This window comes from Camelus bactrianus, chromosome 6 (assembly GCF_048773025.1).
Source record: "Camelus bactrianus isolate YW-2024 breed Bactrian camel chromosome 6, ASM4877302v1, whole genome shotgun sequence".
Classification (NCBI taxonomy): Eukaryota; Metazoa; Chordata; class Mammalia; order Artiodactyla; family Camelidae; genus Camelus; species Camelus bactrianus.
In genome coordinates, this window is record NC_133544.1 from 40,814,416 (window position 1) to 40,838,454 (window position 24,039).

At 41.3% G+C, this 24,039-nt stretch overlaps 1 pseudogene; it reads right to left on the minus strand.

Moving 5' to 3' along the window:
* Positions 1 to 14,602: 14,602 nt before the first annotated feature.
* On the minus strand, positions 14,603 to 16,467 carry LOC105074732 (small ribosomal subunit protein eS1 pseudogene; annotated as a pseudogene).
* Positions 16,468 to 24,039: the final 7,572 nt, after the last annotated feature.

Consider the following 24,039-nt stretch of genomic DNA (forward strand, 5'->3'; position numbering starts at 1 on the left):
ACAGGATGTCTCCTATTTGCATTTGAAGTACTCTTCTGTTTAAAATAAATGCAATTAATTTGCATTATTTATTTAATCTGTCTTTGCATACTAATGTCACAAAAATTGAAAATCAGTGTCAGGTCATTATCAGCATACCTCAAAATATCTTTGTGTTCAGTGAATTTAAATTATTTTTTAAAAAAAAACTAATCTCAACTTTTCTTTGATGCTTTGATGCTTCCCTACCTCCTACTATTGCCTGCGCCGCCTACCACTATCTTTGAAGTTGGCTCATCTGGTAACAGACTTACTGCAAGCTGCAGTGCACACCTCCCATTCAAAGAGTTAGATGCTGTTCATGTGACAGATTTAATCAGTCCCTTGGTTTCTCAGACATGCAGCTGTTGGTGAATTCTTTTTTGCTAGTGTAATATTGTAAGTGTCTTAAGTTAAAATTAAAGCTGCTGTTAAATTTTCTTCTTGTTCTTCAGGAAGACTGTTTTCTGGAAGTAGCATGTGTATACACTTTTATGTGGCAGTGCCAAAGAGATATTTTGTACTACAGCCAATCTTTAGTGTTCAGAAAAAACGACCCAGTTTAAGAGAAAAGTCAGTAAATAATCTAAGTTGTTGGATTTGGGCAAAAGCAGGTTGCCTAGAATTATTGGTAAAAATAAAAATATGACCCTCTGGCAGTTTTATGCTACAGATGCTGCATTTAAGATGACAGCATTGAAATACAGAAAAACATGTGGGATTTATAGAAATTCTCTCCATATCCAGATTGCCTGGTCCCTACAAGTCAAAATGTCACTTCTGAAACACATCATTTACCAGTCCTTCAGTAAAACAAACCACCTTTAGAAAAGTTCTCTATGGAACTGATGAGGTAGAGTTGGATTGTCATCATGATCGGGAGACAATGGAGCTTCAGATATTGCCAACTTTTTTATGGAGAAGTCAAGAAAAGCAAAGGGGCTGAAATTGAATTTCCAACAGAAAAAGCCTGTGAAACAGCTAAACCAACTTTTGACAACTACTAACAAGTACATATCTTGAGGGAGACACTGGGTATGGTTGGGGAGACAAAAGGTACCAGTGAACAGTAGAATACCCCATTCTGTGAAGAAAAATGAGAACTCCAGGGATGGGAGAAGCTTTATCTAAAGATTAATGTTTTTCTATAGTTGTTTCCAACCCTCCTACAAGTTCTATATCTGGGCCTGTAGCAGAAGCCACCTTACAAATTTCCACTGCCATTTTGATCAGGTGAAAAATGTATGTCAAATGTTTAACCTCATTTTAACGAAAGCTAAAGCACAGAAAAAGAGATGTATTAAATTTCTTTAGGAAGGAATTCTAGTGATCTGATGTTTCTGCTTACAATCTGATATTCAGAACAGCTGAGTTTTAGGGTCAGACCATCTTGGGAGATTCCAGGCCTTACCACTTCTTCGTGATGCTATCCTGACTAACTTTTCTAACCTATTGAAGCTTCAGGCTTCTCATCTGTCAGATGAGGATGTACCTTCTTCACAGTGTTTACAGAATAAATGTGAATTATGTTGAGACTTCAGCAAAGTGTGAGTCACATAATAAGTGCTTGACAAAGTATAGCTGGTATTGGAGAAAATGCACCAGCCTTCTACAGCCTCGTAAGTGGCATCAAATTGTTCTCGTCTGAAGCAGCAAAGTGCTGTGTGAGGTGCCTCCTCCCAAACGTAGATCCAAACACAACACAGATTTAGAAGACGAGTTTTCCAGATAACAAACTTCATGCTTTCACTGAAAAGATTGTGATTACAGCTACAAATTGGTTAAGCAACAAAGCTCTACAGCCTGAGATTCTGTTAACCGGTGAGGAAACAGATCCATACACTGTAAATGTGAGGCTCTCCCTTTCTGAAAAATGTATGATAGTTTTTTATTTCGGATGATCTCTAGATTCTTGGGTAATTTGGGAATGAAAAGCCGTGATTCAATTTTGTACAATCACTTTAAGAGAATGAGTAAAGGCTTTTATCTTTGTTTAGTGGTTACTGTGTTTGTCTCAGAGGGTGGAAATTTGACCCCCATATCTACTAATATCTACCATATCTAATTTGCACGCAAATTACTTAATCCTCTTATTAATCATCTTCCTCATCCATAAAATAGCACAATAATATTTACCTACCTCATAGAATGTTATGAGTCTTTATTAATTAATGTTTCGAAGGTTAAGATCCTTAGATGAAAGGAACTGTCAAGGATAATTATCGCTTATGTTTGTATGGTTTGTTATGAAACAAGACTTTAAGATGCTATTGCTGTGACAAAGGCCAATAAAGATATGCTGATCTATGTATCTGATTGCCGACAAACACCTTATAAAGTGATACCCTTTGGAAATGATATGAGGGATTTTATCAGATTCTAATTTTAGACTGTTTCCTTTTTAAGGAAGTGTTTCCTTTCCTTCTCTAGCTGCATGATTTAGCCAGTGAAGAAGGAAGAGAATTAAAATTTCCCTCCATCATCACAGCATTCTACCTTCAGTCTTGACCTCAACCATAAACACTCCTGAGATGTTCAGAGTTTATTCTTTTCAAGGTCAGGATAAGGAGAATGGTCTCTAAGGATAAGAAATTAGTACTTAAGAATAGAAACATGAGTAAGGCATTTCTTTCTGTTCGCCTCTTTGTTTTTCCATCTTTGATTTTTTTTCTCCCTTTTGTACCTTTCTGCATCAATAATTTTTCTTTCCTCTTCAGGGAAAATGCCTCAAACCTTACCACTGAATGTGAAATTTTAGTATGCACGGCCATGCTGATTAGAAAATATTAGAAAGAAAAATTGCTTCCCCCTTTCCTTTTCAGTGGCTGGGGTCGTTTTGAAAGACCACTGCAAGGTTTGATGATGCTTAGACTTCTGAAGGAAGCAGAAAGCGGACCCAAGGAGTTCTAACCAAGGTGTCCACCCTACAGACTAACATGCTGAAATACACGTCATCACATGCCTGGTATCCTCAGAACTACCTTCCCACTGATAAAGGGCATGATTTAGGGGCTCTTTACAGAAGCACCAATCTTTATTATAGCCTTTTGCCTACTGCCCTCTTCACCCCAAACCCTCAGTCCCAAATGTTGTTTCCCAACCCCAAACAAATCCTTAAAAATTCAGCTCAGAAGTTCTCTCTTGGTGCAATTATTACAGAAAACAGCATGGAGATTCCTCAAAAAAACAAAAATAGACTCACTATATGATCCAGCAGTCCCACTCCTGGGCATGTATCCAGAGGAAACTTTAAATCAAAAAGATAGATGCACCCCAGTGTTCATAGCAGCACTATTTACAATAGCCAAGACATGGAAACAACCTAAATGTCCATCAACAGAGGACTGGATAAAGAAGCTGTGGTATATTTATACAATGGAATACTACTCAGCCATGAAAAAGAATAAAATAATGCCATTTGCAGCTACACGGATGGACCTGGAGGTCGTTATTCTAAGTGAAGTAAGCCAGAAAGAGAAAGAAAAATACCATATGATATCACTCATATGTGGAATCTAAAAAAAGAAAAGACAAGACATCAATGAACTTATCTACAAAACAGAAACAGACTCACAGACATAGTAAACAATCTTATGGTTACTGGCAGGGGAAGAGCAGTGGGAAGGAATAAATTTGGGAGTTCAAGATTTGCATATATTAACTACTATGTACAAATAGGTAAAAAAAAAGTTTCTTCTGTATAGCACAGGGAACTACATTCAGTATCTTATAATAACCTTTAATGAAAAAGAATATGAAAATGAATATATGTATGTATATGTATGGCTGGGACATTATGCTGTACACCAGAGACTGACATATTCTAACTTACTATACTTCAATTAAAAAAATAGATTAAAATGTAATCAGCTATAGAGATACTATGTACCACATTCATATAGAGTTTATATACTAATTATTAAAAGAGGCTTTCATGAAATAGTAAACAGAGAGCTAATTTCATCTCCATTACTCCGTTATTTCCTTGGGGAGAGGACATGTCACCATATAGTCTTTCAGATTTCACTCATTCACTAATAAACCAAATATTTTTGTGTCACTTGTGCTAAATGCTTAAGATTTGGACAAAAGGAATTTTTTTCACCTTTAAGGATCTTACAGTCTAGTGAGGGGAGATAAACTTATATACAATTTCAATAAATAAGTACTCCAATAAAGTATTCATGGAGGGGGAAGTTCTCTTCCATCATTCCAGAAAGAGCTATTCCATCTTCTGTATTCTCATAGTATTCAAAAACATTTGCGCATTATCAATTGTTCCATTCCTATATGTATATGTATAGGACCTATACAAATGATATATAATATTTATTTAAATGAGATTAATATATTATTTAAATATTTACATTTTAAATTATTTACATATTTACATTTAAATATGTAAATTACATATTTGTATGTGATTACAAAATTACATATTTACATTTAAATATGTTAACATTTTCACTATAGCTTTATTTTATTTAAACTTTATATGCTTATTTCTCTGATTTATAATTTGTCCATATACAGTTATTGTGTGAATATTTTAATCAATGATTAAAATATTATTTGCATGTATCTATATGTTCATACAAATATGCATATATCCATCTATGTACATATTTATTTTTATATTTTGTTGTTTCTTTAGCATTCTGTTCATTATTTACATTTAGGGCATGTTCAATTAAATATGAAATTTAAAAGAAATACAATTATTTAATAAGCTGTCTGCCTGCCTGAAGCACCAGGCTCACGTGAACTCCTCTAGGATAGGAATGCAGAATGAGATTCACACTCGACTAACCACAATAATCATATCTACTTTTATTGAGCACTTGCTGCAAGAAAGACACTGAGGTGACTTGTGTACATTCTCTCATTTAATCTATACAACTATCCAATGAGATTTATGTTATTATTATCCACATTTATAGATGAAGAAATAGAAATGCAAACAGTTGAGGTAACTTGCCCCTAGTATTAAGTGCTTAGTTGAGTTTTAGCCCAGACTTGGTCTTGACTCCAAAAATCTGGCCGTGTATCCCTTGAAACAGGGCAGGACGCACAGGGTGGGGGCTGCGCAGCATAGTGTCCTTTCAGAGCAAGGGCTTGGGGATCAGATGAACCAGGTGCACACTTTCATTCCATTATCTCCTAAGGGTACAGTCCTAGAGTATTTCCCTGCCTTCTGTGGTCATATTGTGAGCTAAGAGGGGAAGGGAAAGCGCATCAGCTCTAAGTGATGGAAAAGGAGACTCTGTAAATAATTGACATCTTTACTTCCCTGGTGGTAAAACTAGAAAGAGCACTGGCTACACATTAAACTTGAATCTCTTCTTACTTAGACAGCTTCCATCCTTTAGATCCTTGCTACTCAAGAACTCACCTGGGAGCTGGTGAGAAATGGAGCCTCTCAAGGCCACTCCAGACTCCAGAATCAACATCTGCACTTAGACAAGACCCTCGGGTGATTTCCATGTACAGTAGAGCTTGAGAAGCACTCATTCTCACTTCCTGTCCAATATCATTAAAATGTGGCTCTGAGTAGGGCTTGTCTGATCCTCCACTGTTGTTCTAACAACTTATTTCTAAAAGAGATGAGAGGATCATGAGAAAATATGAGGCTGCAGGTAAACTGAGAGTCGGATTCAAATACCAGGTTTGCTACAAGTAAGCTGTGTGACATCAGGCAAATTACTGTCTCTCTAACTGAAATTGTACCTCTAACAAGCTACAATTTCAGTTAGAAATTGTTTTTGGAGGAAGAAGATAGGAAAGAGGGAAATTAGAATAGCATAGATAGAATAGAAAGGTGACTTTTTAAACTCAAATATTCATTAAATAGAAAATTAAAACACAGATCTAACAATTGTGAAGATTGTCTCTGTCTTAGCACTGCTGTATTTTTTTAGCATGTAGTAGTTGTTCAGTAAATATATGAACCAAGAATGAGTGGATGGTCACTCTTGTATTCTCAGAAGTCTTCCCCAGAGCTAGCAGTACCTTCTTCTGTAGTCCTATCACAATTTTCACATATATTAATTGACACAAGACAAAGTAACAATGTTTTTCCAAATGCTTATAAATTATGCATTACCCTGCCAACTAATAATGTTTCTGCAAATTTGCTTCCATAGGCATGCATCTTTCACATAACTAACATCAGAGGGTGCATAAATTTGAAGTCGTATTCCTTTATTGTATCAGGGTAGAGGCGTGTGGTAGGCATTCCATCAACATTTGTGAATGATAGCTTTCATAATTATAGATTTCATGATTATTTTAGGACTGCATAATATTCCTTCAAGTTAATGTATCCCAGCTTTCAAAACATGATGCATAACGTTTGACATATTGGTGGTTTCTCTTTTTTTTTTTACTCTTACCAAAAAAAAAAAAAAAATACTACAGTGAACATCTTTGTTAATGTATATTTGTGGGTTGGTTGAGTGACATTTCTTTGAAATTCATTGGAGTGGATTGACCGGAACAAAGGGTATGAACATTTTTATGGTTCGTGTTACATACTGCTGATTTTTCTTTCTAGTTCCAAAATTCTAGGATTCTTAGAGAATCTTACATTCTCAAATGGCTGCAGCAAAGACTAGAAGCAGCCAGCTACTGGTGCCACCACAGTCCTTGAAAATGGCAAGACAGACATTCCCACATTCTTTTCTTTCATGGATGATTATAGCAAAATGGAAACCTTGTGCTGGAAATTGGCTTAGAGCATCCAGTGGATGAAATATCATGTTACACAAGTGACTAGAGACTAGTTGGATAAACAAGATAAACTCAGAGTTGCATTCTTTCCCAGAATCTAAGAGTAGCACTTTAAAGCATGGATTCACAATTCTGTTTCTAGCCTATTTTTAAAATATCAAAGAGAAGGACCAGATGTCACAAAGAATTAATATCCTAGACTTTCAAATCTGGAGACATAGGTTCAAATTCTCCCTGGTCGAAAGTAAATATGAGTATTCTGGCTTCTTGGAGAATCCCTCGTGGATATTTCATTCACCCCCAAATTTGACAGTTTGACAGGATGATCCCAGCATCTTCCTTTTCATCGTGACCTGAGGGCCAAGAGCTCAGATGAGGTGAGGCAGGTGCCATATATAACAGAGCCGAGGGAAGAGTCAGCCTTGCCTCCGACTCCCCTCTACCCGTTTCTCTTGGGATTCCTATCTGCTTTTCAACATTTCCCCTTCAAGAGGCATGGAGTTACACAGCTGTTGTTTAAGAGAGTCAGGAAATACAGAAGGAGGAGCTCTGGCTCGTTGACTGACTTAGTGATGGAGAAATCAAAAGCCATCAAAGTACAGCTGCAGAATCCATCGGCCCAGCCAGGGTCCTGTTGCAGTCCAGCCAAGTGGATCTAATAGAGGTACTCCCCCAACCAGTGTCCCTCAGTAACACACACCTCTAGTCCCTATGCAAGTCTGTTTCTGAGACCACATCACAGGAACTCTGCAATGTCATTAACGTTCTTTGGCCCAATTGCCGTCTCATCTGTGAAGTCTTCCTGCCATGTCAGGGTTCCGTACCCCTTTTCTGTCCTCTCATGATGTCCCTTTCCCCATAACAGCACCGCTCTCACTGGTTATCCCCTGTACTTGTTTGTTTCCCCCACGGGAACAGAGAATGTGCCTACCCAGTTTGCCTATGTATCCCCCCAGCGCCTGGCAGAGAACAGGCTCATCTCTAGATGCATCCTTCAACTCATGTCTTTTTAAGCATCCCAGTAAGATCCTCTGGATCACCCTGGAAATCACCTGAGACTTCTTTGTGAGAAGAAGAGTGGTGTGGAAGAGACTCCCCTGATGGGAGCGATGGGGGCATTGTCTCTGGCTCCCTGCCAGCTGGGCACCTCAGCTCAAGGGAACGGGATTTTTCCCAGAAATACCATGCAGTCCTCATGTGAGAAGAGAGTGGTGTAATGATAGAAAGTGACGAGTGATCCTTCCCAAAGAGACAAGGGAATGGAAGAAGCAAATGGAGCAACCTTTATTCAAGCAACATCATTATGTGACCCAGAATAGTACCATTTCAGGACCTTTTCATCAAAAAAACCAACTATGTGTACACCCTTACTTTACATATGCTTTTCTTTCCAGTGAAGTTGGGTTTTCAACTTAAAGTGTTTTTAAACAGGCTTTTAACCAGACAGAAGGAGCACATTTTTCACGTGTTTCTTGCCTGACAGTTTCCCCGGGGATCCCTGAGTGAAGAGAGCCTGGCTGATCCTCGACTTTCTAAATAGGTGGGCTGTGCACTTACCTCTGACACAGATGCCCTGCTTTATTTGAGTTTAGCTGTAACCAACTATGAGCATATGTTTAGAAAAATATGTCTTTTTAAGGCATGCTTAAGACGGTTGAAGCATTCCTTCTTTCCTCCGGAAACCTAGGAGTGAATTCCTCACCATTGAGGAAAAGTCCAGGAGAGAAAAGGGCAACCAGCGAGGGGAGGAAACCCAGGGAGCTGGTGGGGTCAGATCTGGAAAGACCAGCCCCCAGCCTCGAACCCGCAGTCACCAGAAATCAGAGAGAACCTGTTTCTTTCTTTCATTTTTTTTCCTGAAAAATACTATGCAGAGCTTCTCCTCTGAGCATCCCTGCACCCCAGGATTTGGGATAATTGCATCCCACCTCTCCTGGGTTTGGGTGCTAAAATCTTGCAGAGCTGGGTTTTTAAAGAAAGCAGGCTTAAAACTGTCAGCAAGAGAAGAGAAGAGAGAAGGCCAGATTGCTCTCACGCTTGAGCCTGTGGGCCAATTGGTTTGTAATTGGATTGGTATGCAGTGAAGATAGAGCTGTCTGGGGGAAATGCTCCGTGACCCTTCTCTTCGGGGGACGTTCCTCCTGACACTGCTCCTCAGTCCAGCTCAAGCCCCCAGTGGGGGAAAGGCAGAGAGACTCTGTGCACTCACAAGATAGAAGGACAGCAGGGAATGCCCCCAAATAAACCCAGAAATCAGAGCACACATTGCAAGGGCTGTGTCCAAAGTCAGAGCCTGCGGGCCAAGGAGGAAGCATGGATAAGAGAAGGGGAGAGGAGAGGCCTCCAACAGGAGACTCACAGCAGCCCCTTCCCGGGATCCAAGGGAAGTCTTTTTAAGAAGATGAAATTGCTACCACTTCTCTGCCACCTTAGTTGAACCCAGAGGGCCCAGCTGTCAGACAGTCATACAAATTCCATCTCAAGGCCTGCATCAGCTGCGGAAGCTGAAGAATATAGGGTTGGTTGGGAAGAAACAGATCTGGGTTCTAATCTTGGTTTTGCTACTTCCTACTTAAGAGATTTTTAGGCAAGATATTTAACCCAACTGAAGCTCAGTTTTTGAATCTATCAAATAAAAATAATAATTTCTACCAGAAGGCAGATTTAAAAGGAACTTGAAAGTTGAGGAGCCATATTGGGTACCATTCATTTCAGTTAGCATTGTGCCCACGCCCTTCCTGTAAGTTCCCCTTTCTCTCAGGTGCTAGATACTTGGGAACTATGTATCCCAGATTTCCTTCCCAGCAGGTTTCTGGATAGGACATGTTTAACAATAAATTCATTTGTGGGATGTTTGTAAGGTGGGAGAGAGCAAGTGGTCCCTCTTCCTCTGTCAGCAGTGGCGGGGGGTGGGGGGACTGAGCGTGAGCTCCAGCGGGTGTGACCAGTAAGGCAGTTGGCTGGTCTCCTTCACTGCCAGGCCCCAGCTTCAGGGCTATGGGTCAGGTGGCATTTCCTGCAGATTCCTGATCTCAGGTGGCAGCCTGTGCTGGTGTCACCTGAAAGCTGGGAGTAGACCACCTGACTTTCTTGACCCCAGGCTTTTCCACAATCTAGTAAGCACCGCATTCATCTTCTGTTACGGAGCAGCAGGCTACCCCAAACTTAGCAGCTTAAAACAACACCCCTTTATCACCTCACAGTTCTGGCCGCCCCAAGTCCAGGCTGTACTGGGTTCTATGCTCAGGGTCTCACAAGGCTGAACCCAAGATGTTAGCCAGGTTGGGATCTTATCTGGAGGCTCTGGAAAGAATCTACTCCCAAGCTCATTCAGTATGCTGGTAGAATTCATATCTGTGGTTTTAAGACTGAAGTCCCCAGAGCCCTGCTGGCTGTCAGCCAGAGGTCTCTCCTGCTCCTTCAAGCCACCCACATTCCTCCTCATGTGGCTTCCTCCAACTGCAAACTAGCAACGGAATGTCAACTTTCTCTTACAACATTGCAGCCAGTGGCAGGATCCTTCATGTTGAATGCCCTTACATTTTGACTCTCTTTTCTGCTCTTGGCTGCGAACACCCCCTGCTTTTAAGGGCTCTTGTGATTAGATCATGCCACTCAGGTAATCTCTCTTAAGATAAGCTATGCCATATAACATAGCAGAATCCCAGGAATGATATCTGAGCATATTCAGAGCTTCTGGAATTAGCTGGGGAACAACCTTGGGAGATCATTTTAGAAATTCTGCCTGCTAGATCACCTAACTCCCTCTATTAAATCATATTCTGCTGGAAAACTTAGAGGAGTTTCTGTTTTCCTGTTCTGAACCATAAGTGACCTGAGATCACTGTCTGCAAACAAACTCTGACGTGGAGAAAACAACTCTTCAGGTTATAATGGTCTTACCCTTAGAGCATTCTGAACCCTAACCCAACATGTCAGTTCAACAATGAGTTAGCAACAGTCATGTACCAGGTTATGCTATATTTCAGGGAATCAAAAAAGAATAGGAAACCTTACCCATGTGGTCTACTGGGCAAAATATACACATGAATTGAGGATTTCAATGTATCATCAAAGATGATGAGAGAGATTAAAGTTCAGAAGTGAGTATCACTTATTTACTCAAGAAATATTGATTTGACATCTACTCAAGGTCAGGCATTGGCTTAAGTTCAAGTGATTTAAAGACCACTGAGGCAGATTACTGCCCTAGAGAATCTCATGGCTATAGTGGAGGAGTCAGATATGCAATGGTAATGAAATGCTGCATTATAACGTTTAAAACTTTTGCTAGTTACCCTACACTATGCTAAATACTTTGCACACATTATCCTATTTAAACTTCATCTTAAACCTGAGCACTACATAGTTATTTTCTAAATTTTACAGAGGAGGAAACTGAGACTGAAAACAGTTGTCACCTCTCTAGGAAAAGAGATATCTGAGTTTGCAACCAGATAGACTCAGTTCTATCCCAATATGGCTCCTCAACTTTCAAGTTCCTTTTAAATCAGCCTTCTGGTAGAAATTATTATTTTTATTTGATAGATTCGAAAACTGAGCTTCAGTTCTCCAAGAAAGAGGACAGGTTCTGGCTGTGGATAATGTCTAATGTCTAATGGCTTTACTTCCCACATCCAGAACCTGTCCTCTTTCTTGGAGAAATATCCTTTGAATCTTCTTTGCACACACAAATGGAGAGACCAAAGTGCCTGGGAGTGCACAGTCCTGCAGGCAGTCCTTAACCAGTACTGATGGATGTGAGAGTCTGAAAAACTCTTAGTTTCTTGGCCTTCATTCAGGACAACTCTGAGGCTTGATTTATAGAGTTAATAAGTTTGCCTGCAGATCGGGTGAAAACCACCCTCTGTGGGACTTTGTGATTGCACACTCACTGGGCTTCCTCCCCTCCCTGCCCTCTGCCCCCCACCCACTACTTTTCTAGTTTCCCTTGGGAATTTCCTTACAAATATTTGCACATAGATCTGAGAATCTGCCCTAAGACACCCCTGCTTTGATATTTACACTATGCCGCTATGGGAACCCAGAGAAGAGAGTGATTAACTCAGTTTGGGGAAGTTGGCAAAGACTTTACAAAGAAAGTTATATTTCTGGTCATGAAAGATAAGCAGAGGTCTGTCGAGGTGGGCAAGTGGGAAGAACAGCATTCCAGGCAGAGGGAATTGCACAAAAACAGAGAGACAGGAAAATGAGGGCCAAAGGATGGATGAGAAAATTGTATATAGATGGAGTGGAGGGCCTGCTAGAAGCTAGGGAAGCACTAAGGAATACTAGGGGATGATGGACCGTGATCAGACTTAGGCTTTAATGCAAAAAATATTTATCGAGTGCTTACAGTGAAGGTAGGAAACCATCCCAGGGATTAGGGATACTGCAATGAAGACCAGCCTGGTCTACGCTCCTCACTGATGTACAATACAATCCTTTTTGGCCCAGCACAGTAACCACTGAATACATGTGCCTATTTATATTTAAATTAACTAAGATTGAAATTAAGTTTTGCAGTTACATTAGCCACCTTTCAAGTGCTCAGTAGCCACATGTGGCTGGTGGCTATCACATTGGACAGCACAGGTACAGCACACCTGCAAAGCTGCAGAAAGCTCTACTGGATGGTGCTGGTCTAATCACATGAGAGAGCTATGAGCTTTCCTTCTGGTTAGTTTGTATGTGGCTATCACCTGTTTAGTCTTTTCTAAAACTCACTTCTTGTTCCTTTTTCTGCACAGAAGAATCTGAGCATTCTTTTGATTGCACAGCCGGGCCTCTGCATAACCACCTGCATTTGGCAATCAAATCGTAGTGGTGGTTGTCAAAAGACAGGGATTGCAGAAAGCCCTTTGAAAATGCACATGGTCCTTTTATGTGCTGGATGAGGGAGATGTGCTCACACCTGCCTAGGGAACCCAGGTGGTGGGACCTGCCTGCCTTAATCTGTTTACCTTGTTTATTCTGAATGTTTGTAGCTCAAAGCACATCCTCTAAAAGCAAAATAATACTCATGAAAGAGGCACACACTGAATTCCTCACCTGGAGTTCCATCATTTCCAGGGCTACAAAAATGAAAGTAAAACAGCCACTGGCAATAGTAATCTCTGAAATCTGTTATGGTAATTAAAGTGTTTTTTTTAATTACATGATAAACTAATAGGAACTGGAATTTGCTTTGAAGAGTCATTTTCCTTCTTCATCTTAACATTTTCTTATGAAAACCAATGAACAACAAAGTTCTTACTGATACACTAGAATAAACCTATCATAAACATAAAAACTGAGCTATGCAATCAAATATTTTCATCAGTGTCACTATAGAGAAATTTAAACCTAACAATTGTGAAGTATGCAGTTCAAAATTAATGACTATGACATTCAAAAACTAAATTCACCCTAAAGAAGCAATTTAATTCTCAGTTGAGAAAAGATTATATGTTTCCCTACTCCTGGCATGATACAGCTTTCAGGCTCCAAACAAACACCGCTGACCTTGTGAAAGTTTCCCTCTTTATTATAGTAATAAGAGGAGTTAGTTATACATAGGAGAAAATGCTATGTTTGAAAACAATAAGATACCAACTTTTCTTGACGGTAAAGCCTTCATGAGGAGCTTAACTCATTCAGCTTTGTAAGACTTTGAGTCGTCTTGGTTTATACTGAGCTGGTGAACACTGGTGGACCAGCTCCTGAAGGCCTGGAGCAGCTGCAGGAACTGGAGGCTGAGTAGCCAAGACTGTACTGTTTACAGGGGAGAGAGGATGACAGCCTTCTCAATTGGATTGCTTTTACAGATAATTGGCTCTGCTTTGTTTCGGTGTTTTGTTTTTGTTTTTGTGTAGTACTTGGTTAATTCAGTCGCCCTGGCATCTGCAGGCAAAAGGATACAGGATATTCCCGGTCTCCTCTTTGTCTAACTCCACAAGTCTCAGGGGGCGATAATGACCGAACTCTTGGAGTTCTCCTGTTGATTGTGGAGAGGTGCATTATACTCACAGTAGATTCTTGCAGCCCTGCCACCAGATGAAAGGAAGGGCATGAAAGCACCAGCAGAGCAGGATCTGCTTTTCCTGCTCTCACATGCCATCAAATACGGACGGGGCACTCGCCTGATGGCGGCATTCTCTTGTTCATGTGTGCCGGGTTCAGCTGAGAGTGTCGGATCAACAGGTGGCCTCGCTAATGGAACAGATTCACTCATTGTTTGTGTGTTTAATGAATCATTGAGTTACCGATCAGCAGTGAGCAGTGGAAGCTGTTCAAACAGAGAGGCAGCCCAGCCGGGAGGTGGTGCCGCCACCCCGCCCCTTTGAAGCCCGGCTGGCCCCACGGGGAGAGCGGGAGGCTCAGGGGTTACTCCCTCTGGTTCCCAGAGAAACTGGTAGCGAGAAGAGGGTGTTGTTTCTAATTGGATGATGAAAGTCAGCTCAGGGGACAGAGAGCAAAGGGCTAAATGTAGAAGGGGAGGAAAGGAAAACATCTGAATCAAAGGTTGAGGTAAAACCAAGAGACAGGTGCTGGCAGTGAACCGTGGGATAACCCCCCCCCCCCCGCATCCTCAGGAAGCATCCAAGTGGGGAAGGTCCAAAAAAGTGAGAAAAAGCAAGGCTGAGGATTCGGAGGCTGATTTTCTTACAAAGGGTTCATGGTACAGTGGACATTCTCTGTCATATCAGGAGGCAAGGCTGACCCTTCTTTGTGGGATTCCCACATGTTGCACCTGGCCTTTCCTGTGAGTAGGATTTGACCAGATGCTGCACCAGGATTGTAGTTAATGGGCTATGCTTTCCTTCCTTTCCCCAGAAATAGGATTTTGTCTTCATCACCATTAAAAGTCTGAATTTTAAGCAGATTCTTGGACTGGTGGCTTATATCCATCACCTCATTCAACTTCATCACCTGTCTTATCCCAAGGAGCTTTTCCAGAACTATTGCCTTCACAGTGACACTCCATGAGTTTTCCCAGTTCAAACTGGGGCGTGTGTACTGTTCTAGTGAACACATCATGGCGAGGTGTTTCTGATTGGCAAGCCTTTTCTAGATCCTTCCCAGTGCTGTCTGAGAATCAATTTACAGACCCCTTCTTTCAAGTCATTTGTCTGTACTTTTTGGGTCATGATTTCCATTATCTTTCTCTGGATTTGGCAGAGCTGTAGGTAGGTGCTGAGTGTAGGAGTTCTTCCAAATCTGATTGTTGCTTTTTCTTGTGTTAATAAAACCAACACAACAGACAAAGCAAATAACCATCTTGACAGCAATATGAGCTTCTATCATGGTCTGCCTTCTTTATTTATGTATTTATTGACCACAGAGCACATCTATTCATGGGTAAGATCCATGCCATGGAAGTTGGCCAGGAAGTTTTTGCCCTAATATCTTCAGTAGTTATCTTGAATTTTCTAAACGCAACTGCCATCATTCTGCAGATCGATAAGGCTCACTTTAAAGCCATGACACTTGAGGCCATCAGATGCAATTTTGGTTCCTTAAGCCCTCGAGAATATTGTTTCTTGTACTTCTTACGCTGAACATACCTGATGCTGAACCCTTGTGTGATGATAAGTCAAATACATTTTACCTGCCTTCACTAATCTTGGTCCTTTTAAGGCTTTCACATCTTCCAAGCAGCACGTAGCCTAAACAATAAGATGTTCAGGAGGGTTGTTTTCCAGGCAGTTGGAGTCAGCTGTGTCTAGTTCAAGCTGAGCTGATTAAGATGGAATAAGGCCACCGACCCTCTGACTGGGCGTGCATGAGTGTCCTCTCTGTGACCTTTGACATCAGGGGGCCGGAAACCCCACCCTCAGATGATGCTGAGCGCCTCCACGTTGGAACGTGCGGAGGCCTGTAGTTAGTTACACCTGTGCGTATTACAATTACTGCACCTTTTTCAGTCACCTTGCCCCACGCTCCTCATGCCCCCTATGCTCCCCACACCTCAGATCACCCCGCTTCCTTATTCGTCATCCCATAAATACCCCGAGCCCTTCCTCTTTGCGGAGGCAGGCTTGAGATTTGTTCTCCTGTCTCTTCCTCATTTGTCTGGCTGCCTTGCAAATAAACCCTCTCTTTACTTTAGACCTTGGTGTCTCAGCATTTTGGCTTGCTATGTGTCTGGCAAAATGAACCAGGTGCAGTAACACAGCTTGCTTACCAATCTGTCTTAGAAAATGGATCAATGACTTTCTTTTTGGCTCCCTTTGTGCTACTTTTGCGGGCTGTGTGTGTGTGTTTTTAAGGTACGGGACCTATGAGAGAGATGGCAGAGTATGGTTTGGGGAGGAGAGCACTGTGCTTTGGGTTAAGAAATGTGTTGCAACTCTGCCCCTGTCCCAGGAGCACCATGGATCACACACTCTCTATGGTAGAGACTGACTCACTGTTCACCAAATCTATATCCTTTCCTCCTGAAACAGCACAACCCAGTTTCCAGCCTTCCTTACAGTCAGATGTGTCCATGTGATAAGTTCCGGCCAACAGAATGTGGACCAACGTCAGGCAATTTGCAGTCAGACCTGGATCTTAGTCCTTCTAGATGTCCTCCCTGTGCTCTTTTCCCTCACCTTCAGCTATTGATGCATAGAGTTGGCCTAAGATCACAGATCTCTTGAAGATTCCCTTATCCCTCAGGGTGGCTGAGGAGGGCCACTGATGTGCACAGCTGGGCACCTCAGCTATAAGCAACCTCCTCCATTGACCTTGGTTCATAGTACAGACATTAACTCCTTCCACCTGTGCCATAAAAACCTCAAAGTGAGAAAGTTTTCCAGTGGACTCTGGAGTTCTTTCCAGCCCTGTGATCTCAGATTTGAAGCCATCACCTCATCTATACTTTCATCCCTGGACAGAGACGGGATGCTCTTCCTGTCCCTTCAAGATCTCCTGGAGGAAGGAGTGGGACTTTTCTCCATTACCTTCTCCTTCAAGGACAGAGAGAAAAGGGGAGACGATAGAAGAGAGAGAAAACAAAAATCTGTCAGAGCCTACCTACCAGTTAGCTAAGGGAAAGAAAGCATGATATTGGGGAGACTCGGGCCAGAGAATGAGAGTGTCCTTTCGCACCTGGCTGGTGGCAGATCTTTGGGTGATAAATCCTGAATAAATGAGGGGCCAAAGCAGTGACAACATCTTCTATTCCCATAACACATCTCTTGCTGTGGGTTTGTACTTAATCAAGCCAGCCTCAAATCCTTTTAGAACTGAAGCTACCAGCTGGTCCCAAATGAATCTCCATTTCTGTGTCCTCTTCAATAAGGCCTTCTCTTCAACACAGAGGAAGATGTGAAAGCTGTTACTCCCTTAGGCAATGTCACTGCTATTTGAAAAACCAAGATGTATGTACACACATATGTCCTTTGTTTATATAACTTACAGTACAATTTTCTGATTCTGAATATGTGTAAAGTAGAATGTTAACTCCTCCTAGATGTAGAAGCTACACCACATTTCCCTGTGGTAGGAATGAGTGCCAACCCTAGAATGACAGGGTAGCATTTGGTCTGTAACATGAAAAGTCAAAGTCACACTCACCATTGGGACGATGCATAAGTGGTCTACAAAGACGCTTATAAGCCCCTCTTTTTTACAAGGTGGGTGAAGGATAATTCCACATTTTTAATGTCTTTTTAAATTTTTGAAACATTTATATAGTGTTTATTATGTAAGAAGCATTATGCAACAAGCATTGTTCTAAGTGTTTTGTTTTTTTAATTGAAGTATAGTCAGCTACAATATGTCAATTTCTGGTATACAGCATAATGTCCCAGTCATGCATATATGTGTGTATATATATACATATATAAGTGTTTTTACAGATATTAATTAGTTTAATTCCCTATGAAGAAGATGTATTATCACCCCATTTTATAGGTAAAGCAAATAAGGAACAGAGATGAGATTAGCCGGTTAGTGGCAGAGCTGGGATTCAGACCCATGCAGTCTAGTGACACACTCTATGTGCTCAGTAACTGTACAGCACTGCCCAGTGTTTTAAATAACTGACCAGCCCTCATCCATGTTTGCCTCATACCCCCACATACTCCACTGCCCGCCCCTGATGCTCACCTAGGCCATACCTGAGCTTACCAAGAAGTCTGAAGTGTGATCCTGGCTATGAAAATCCTTCATAGCAAGTATGGCCACTGAATGTAAGCTCTTGGTGAAAAAACTAATTTTTTTCCTTATAAAATTTAATTCTTAATGAGACGTAAATGTTCAAACTTCCACTCTCTATGGAAAATAGAAACCTACTCTACAGCTTTGACTTTGCCTCTGTGATTTTCTCATTGTTGTGGAATACAAGTCAATGAGACAGTACAGTTGTGCCATATTTTAAAGACTAAGTGCTCAAATGTTCAACAGGATTCAGGAGTACTGCCTTTTTGGTGGAAGTGACAAAGACTGCGGGTCAGAAGGTCTTACTTCCCTCCATGGCATTACCAAGCTTGGCTGGTGGAGACAGAGTGACAAAATCTCACCTCTCCAGGCTCTGTTTTCTCATTTCTGAAGTAAGAAGGGCCAATTAAATGCATCCTAGGGCCTAATCCAATTCTTGGACCATTTTGTTTGGTTTTCTTGAGGGGGAGGAACTTAGGTTTATTTGTTTATTTTTAATGGAAGTACTGGGGCTCAAACCCAGGACCTTGTGCATGTTAAGCGTGCGCTCTACCACTGAGCTGTACTCTCCCCTTCTAGGACCATTTTGAATTTACTGTTCCCCTAGCCCACAAGATCCCTCATGATCTGGCCTCTGACAAACTTTCCAGCCTCATTGCGTGTTGCAAGCTCACTTAGCTACAGCCCCGTGGGTCTCTCTTCCATTTGTTCCAAAACCCTAAGCTGCTTCCTATCTTGGGGCCTTTCCACTAGCACTTCTCTCTGCTGGGAAGCCCTTTGCCTGCATCATCACCTGATTGACTCTTTTTTTGTCATTCAAGTCACTGATTAACTTTTTTTTAAACTTTTTTTTATTGAGTTATAGTCATTTTACAATGTTGTGTCAAATTCCAGGGTAGAGCACAACTGATTAACTTTTTTAATCAGCTTGTCCCCAATGTTTCCAGCTAAGCTGTTCCCCTAGCCCAGCACTAACTCTCCATCAGTCACCCTAATTTACTATCACCTATTGCCATCTGATATTTTCTTCTTTATTTATTTGCTTATTTGTTTATAGTCTGTCTCTTCTCACTAGGTATCAAACTCTATGAGAGCGACATTGTCTTTTTCATCATTTTTATCTGCAGTGCCTACATTAAGAGCATAGTAGCCACTGAGTTCAGCAAGTCCAGGGCTGATGATAGAGGCAAAAACAGTGCCTGGATCTAAAAGGAGTAGGATTCCTTTCTGAAGTCACATCATGAAGTAAAGGGATTGCTTAGTGCTACATTTCCCCTTTCTTAATCAATTTAGTGATTTCAGGGTAAATGTCAGGGTTACTATGCACAGACCCATGTCTCGAGAGTTGAGTTTGTACATCCTTTCTCTCCTGCTAACCTACTTCTCATCGACAAACCATGACTCTTCAGTGACATCGTCTCCATTTATATTGCCTGCCTAACAAGAAGAAAATAGCACATCCACCTGAGACCAGCCCCTCCCCGCTGAGGACAGCAGCATAGTTACGGCTCTGCAGATTCTGGACTTCAGGATCTGAGTGAGGGAGGTTCAAGTCCAGTGGCCAGAGGGCTTGGAGAGTCTGGATGTGGATCTCTACGTGGTGTTTGTTCCGCCCATGGAAAGAAAGGGTTCCAGGGTCCTGCTACATCAGTTGACCGAATGTTAACTGAAGCTGATTCGTTGCTGGCTGCCGCCCTGATGCAAGGATGTTGCGTCTCTCCTAATGGAAGAACAGGGTACCATACCAGACCACAGTAAACATCTGCCTTTGGTCTCTGACCAGCCAGAGAAAGCCTCTGAGGCTTAAGGAAGCCATGTGGAGTTTCTGGGCGGGACTGCTGTGGAAGCTGCTCTTCCCAGCTCAAAAGGGAGAGTGGTGCTTAACTCGCAGCTGGAGGCAGGGCCCCACCCAGGTTAATCACCTGGGATTAGAATAGAATGAAGAGGAGTAACACTAGTGAAGTCACAGGGCAGTGTCAGAGTGTCACCATCTGGATTTCCAGAGTGGGGACTGACCACCCCCGTGTCAGGAATCAACACACCCATGGCCAAAAGATAGAGTTCACGTTATTGTTTTTAATGGTTAATTGACTTTGACTTTTCCTTCTCCCCTCCAACCAGTTTCAGAACTTCCAGATCTGTCAAGACACACCTTCACACTCTGAGATTTCTCCACTCACCTCTCAGGACCTACTGCATCAAATACCACATACCATAACAACTCAGGACTGGTGACCAAATCGTCTGTCCTACCATAAAAGGATTACGGGGTCAGACATTTCAGCACTTCCTTGCCCCAGAATTTCGTCAAAAGATTCTTCTTTAAGCATTGCTAACATATCTCTTGCTACAGTGTCCGCCCATTTCTTCTTTAAAATCTACTCTGGAGAAGCAAAATGAGTCTCCAAATTATTTATGATACTTGAAAATCGTGAAATCAATTCTTAGCTTTCTCTCTCTCTCCACTGAATTTCATGCTCCTGCCACTATAATCTGTCTATCTGGTAATTCTTTTCTGGACTTTGGTTCTTTGCACCTTTTAAAAATGCAGAAATCAGAACTGCATAACTGCTCTCATAAGTTCCTTTGGCAAGTCTTGGAGTAATCAAAGTTTTCTTTCCAGTTTGTGAAAGCAAATTCCTGTCACTTTAGATCTGGAAATTCAACTTGCATTTGGATCTCGAGTCTCTTGTCACGTGTAATCACCCAATTTCTTACCTTAACAGCCTTGACTGAATTAGGTTTTTGTTTGAGGGTGCACTGATTTTGTTCCCATCTTATACTTTTTGAGATAGTTGGCTCCCTAAAGTTCCCGTTTATTTAAATTTATTTTTTGGTCATTGGAGGTTACAGAGAACTCAGCCCACTGAGAACATACCTGCTCATCATCCAACAAAAATTAGGAAACAGTCCTGAACCCAAGAAGATACTGCATTGATGTACCCACCCGATATTAGATCGTTCTGGGCCTCACCTCTGAAATGGTCGTCAGAAATTCACTCTCAGAGTCCCTTGTTCCCTCGACTTATTCTCACTCACACACAAACTGCCATGTTGCTTTGTGTGTCTCAAGACCTTTTTTTTCTTTTTTTTTTTCCTCTTTCTGTCATACATACTTGCCCGATTGTTTTCTAAACATTATTAACTGCGTTTGATTTCTGTTCCTATGTATAATGCTCTTACCCCAACTTTATTCTCTTTCAGATAATTGGCTCCCACATTTACCAAGTTTACTTACATTTTTCTTCCTCTTTTCTTGGAGGTTTTGGCGGACTCAGCCAGGAAAGACTGCCTGGGGTAGTCTCAGTTTGTATCTGGAGTTTCAGCATAATTATTATAGAGTTTCCTTTCATACTCGAAAGGACCTTAGTCTGGATAGTAAATCATATAGTCACCCTACTGATAGGAGCAGACTGACTCTCTGCTATCCTTTAGTCTCAGAACCACCCCACACACTGGAGGGCAACTTAACTTCTTCCAGAACTTTAGCTAGAGTTTGCCCGTCACCCTCCCTCCAGGACTAGTGTTGGCCGTCTGAGGAAGTGAGTCTCTGGGCCCTGGCAGGGGTGCAGGGTAGGGCTGGAAGCTGATCTCTCTAGCTGTTAGGACTGTGAGGGTTAGATGCTGACTGCTCTGATTCTCTGAGTACCTCAGGAAGATGCAGGGTAGTGTGGCAATTAAAAACTGGAACTTTGGAGCCAGACCACTTAAATTCAAATCCTGGCTCTGTCACTTCCACTTATTTAATTGGGGCAGACAAACCCACATATGTGTTCTTTATCAAGAGAGCTCTGAAACAGAGTGTTTACACATGCACAAACCCAGAATTTACCAAGTTGCTTGTGTGACCCAACAGTTGTGGATTTCCCATGCCACAGGATCTAAGAATGCATGTGTGTCATGGGGGAGTCAGCTTTAGGCCAGCTTGCTCCTTCCACCCTAATTCATGGGACAGTAAGCTTGGTGAAATCTCTCCAGCACTAGAACTTCCTCTGCACAAGACAGACCCAACAACTCTTCCCCTCTGGTGACTCCATAAAGGTTGAACTGTCATTCATTTATTCATTCACAAAGTACACATTTTCTCAGGCACACAGAGCTAAGGGCTGTAGGCGATCAAAAGAAAATAATGTGCATTCCCAACCTCAAGGAGCTTATTACTGAGTGGGGATAGTAGCAGTCTGCACATAAAAATTAAATGGCAGGTAAGACATTGGACCCAGAAATGTTACAGACAAATAGTATAATGATTAAATGTCGAATGGGTGGGGCCTCACATAAGATCTACCAGACCTGAGAAAAGAGACAGATCACCTAGGAATGAAGGCACCAAGGGTATCAAGACCTAGAATAAGTAGGAATGGGTCAGGAAAAGAAAGATAAATGTTAGATATGCACTAAACTTCAGATTCAGGCTAAACCTAATGTTTGGCATCAGCTTCAGCCTCAGGTTCTAGAAGACCCAACAGCTGCACGTCTACTTCAGTATCATTTTTTACTATCCTGAAACTTGTCAGTGACCAGTGATCCTGTGATTGTGTTTTACAATCATATCTACTGGGCATAACAAAATAAAATGAGGACAGGAATGCAGAAGAAAATTTGGAAATGGTTTTGTCATCTGGAGATTCACTTACCTTGTCCCACTGACACATTTCCACATCCAGATTTTGAGGACAGTTTTTTACTCAAGTGATTAAGGGAAGCAACGAAACAGGCAAATATTAGAAATAAACAGCTTAAATGAGAGTAAAAATCTTAAATTAGCTTTTGAAAATAATCAGAAAATAACTTCAAGTCTTTTGTCATTCAATAATCATTTACTGAGTACCTCTCTAGCATCGTACTGCCTGAGTTCAGGTCCCAGCTGGGTCACTTTCTGGCTATAATCTGTATAACCTTAGGTTAGTTAAGTGTTACCCTAAGCTTCCTCACCTGTAAAATGGAATTAATCATAAAACCTGCTTCATAAATGGGATTAATCATAATGCTCACTGGGTTTTTTCTTTTTCATTTTGATTATTTAAGGAACAAAATAAAAGAGAAACTGTTTATCCACCAAAGAGAAGTTTTCCATTAAACAGAAATCAAATACTTTGTAATAAAGACCAACCAACTAAAAACAGAATATTAGATTAGTAAAACAACAGCAGCAATTTGACTTTGTGTTTTATTTCAATGGGTACTTTGCTCTTTGTCTAGAGGACAATGTAACCCACTTGAGCATTCAGTGAGTTAATTTTTGTAAAGCATTGGGTATAGTACCTGGCAGATAGCACGCAGGATGCAGTGTCTGTTAAAGTAAGATGCACCAGGCACAGCGGTGTCTGTTACACATGCACAGACACCTTTTGTGAGATTATTTCACAAGATTATGTCATTACCATCAACCAAACCTTTAAGTCCTGAAGTTGAAGAGGACATAATTCATTGTTCCAAGTCAATTTGTTTTAGAGAAAGGAAAGATTAATAATTTGGTGGCATTGCTGCTACCAACCATACCCCACACTGGTGGAATTTCTTCAATTCAACCTCAGCTGAAAGAAGTGAATGGTGACTAAATGTTGACTGAATTAAATTAGACTGACTAGAAGAGGGAACCGCTAAGAAGACAGAACCATGAGATGCCATGGATGCTAACAGAAGAAAAAATACAGAAAAGAGGCATACGTGACAAGGTCATGCCCTTCAGGGAAGTTAAGAAGGATGCATTTCTCTGGGGAAATTTGAAGGCAAAGGGAAGGAAACGTGAAGGATGATACCTGGAGATGTGAACAGGGTCAAAAAAAAATCCTTACAATATGGAAATCCATGTGATTATAAGGAGACCCTAAAGAAGGTGAGATTGAAAATGTATCAAAAGTAGAGAGTCTAACTGATAAGAAGCATCCAGAGGAGGCTAAAGGGGGAAGAGATTAAGAACACTGGTGGAACAAGTGTGAGGTGGAGAAAAGTGAATGTGGGGGAGCTCAGGTCAGAGGTTCTCGGTTTTCCCAGTAAAGAAATAGATGGGAGTATAAGGTATAGACGTCTCTTTGGAGACTTAAGAAAAATGGAAAAAGTTAGAACTGCTACTGTGGTGAATATGATATGACATTAACTAGACATGAATAAGAGGATATCCAATTAACCCTGGACACCCAACCGAGATGCAATAGCAGGAAT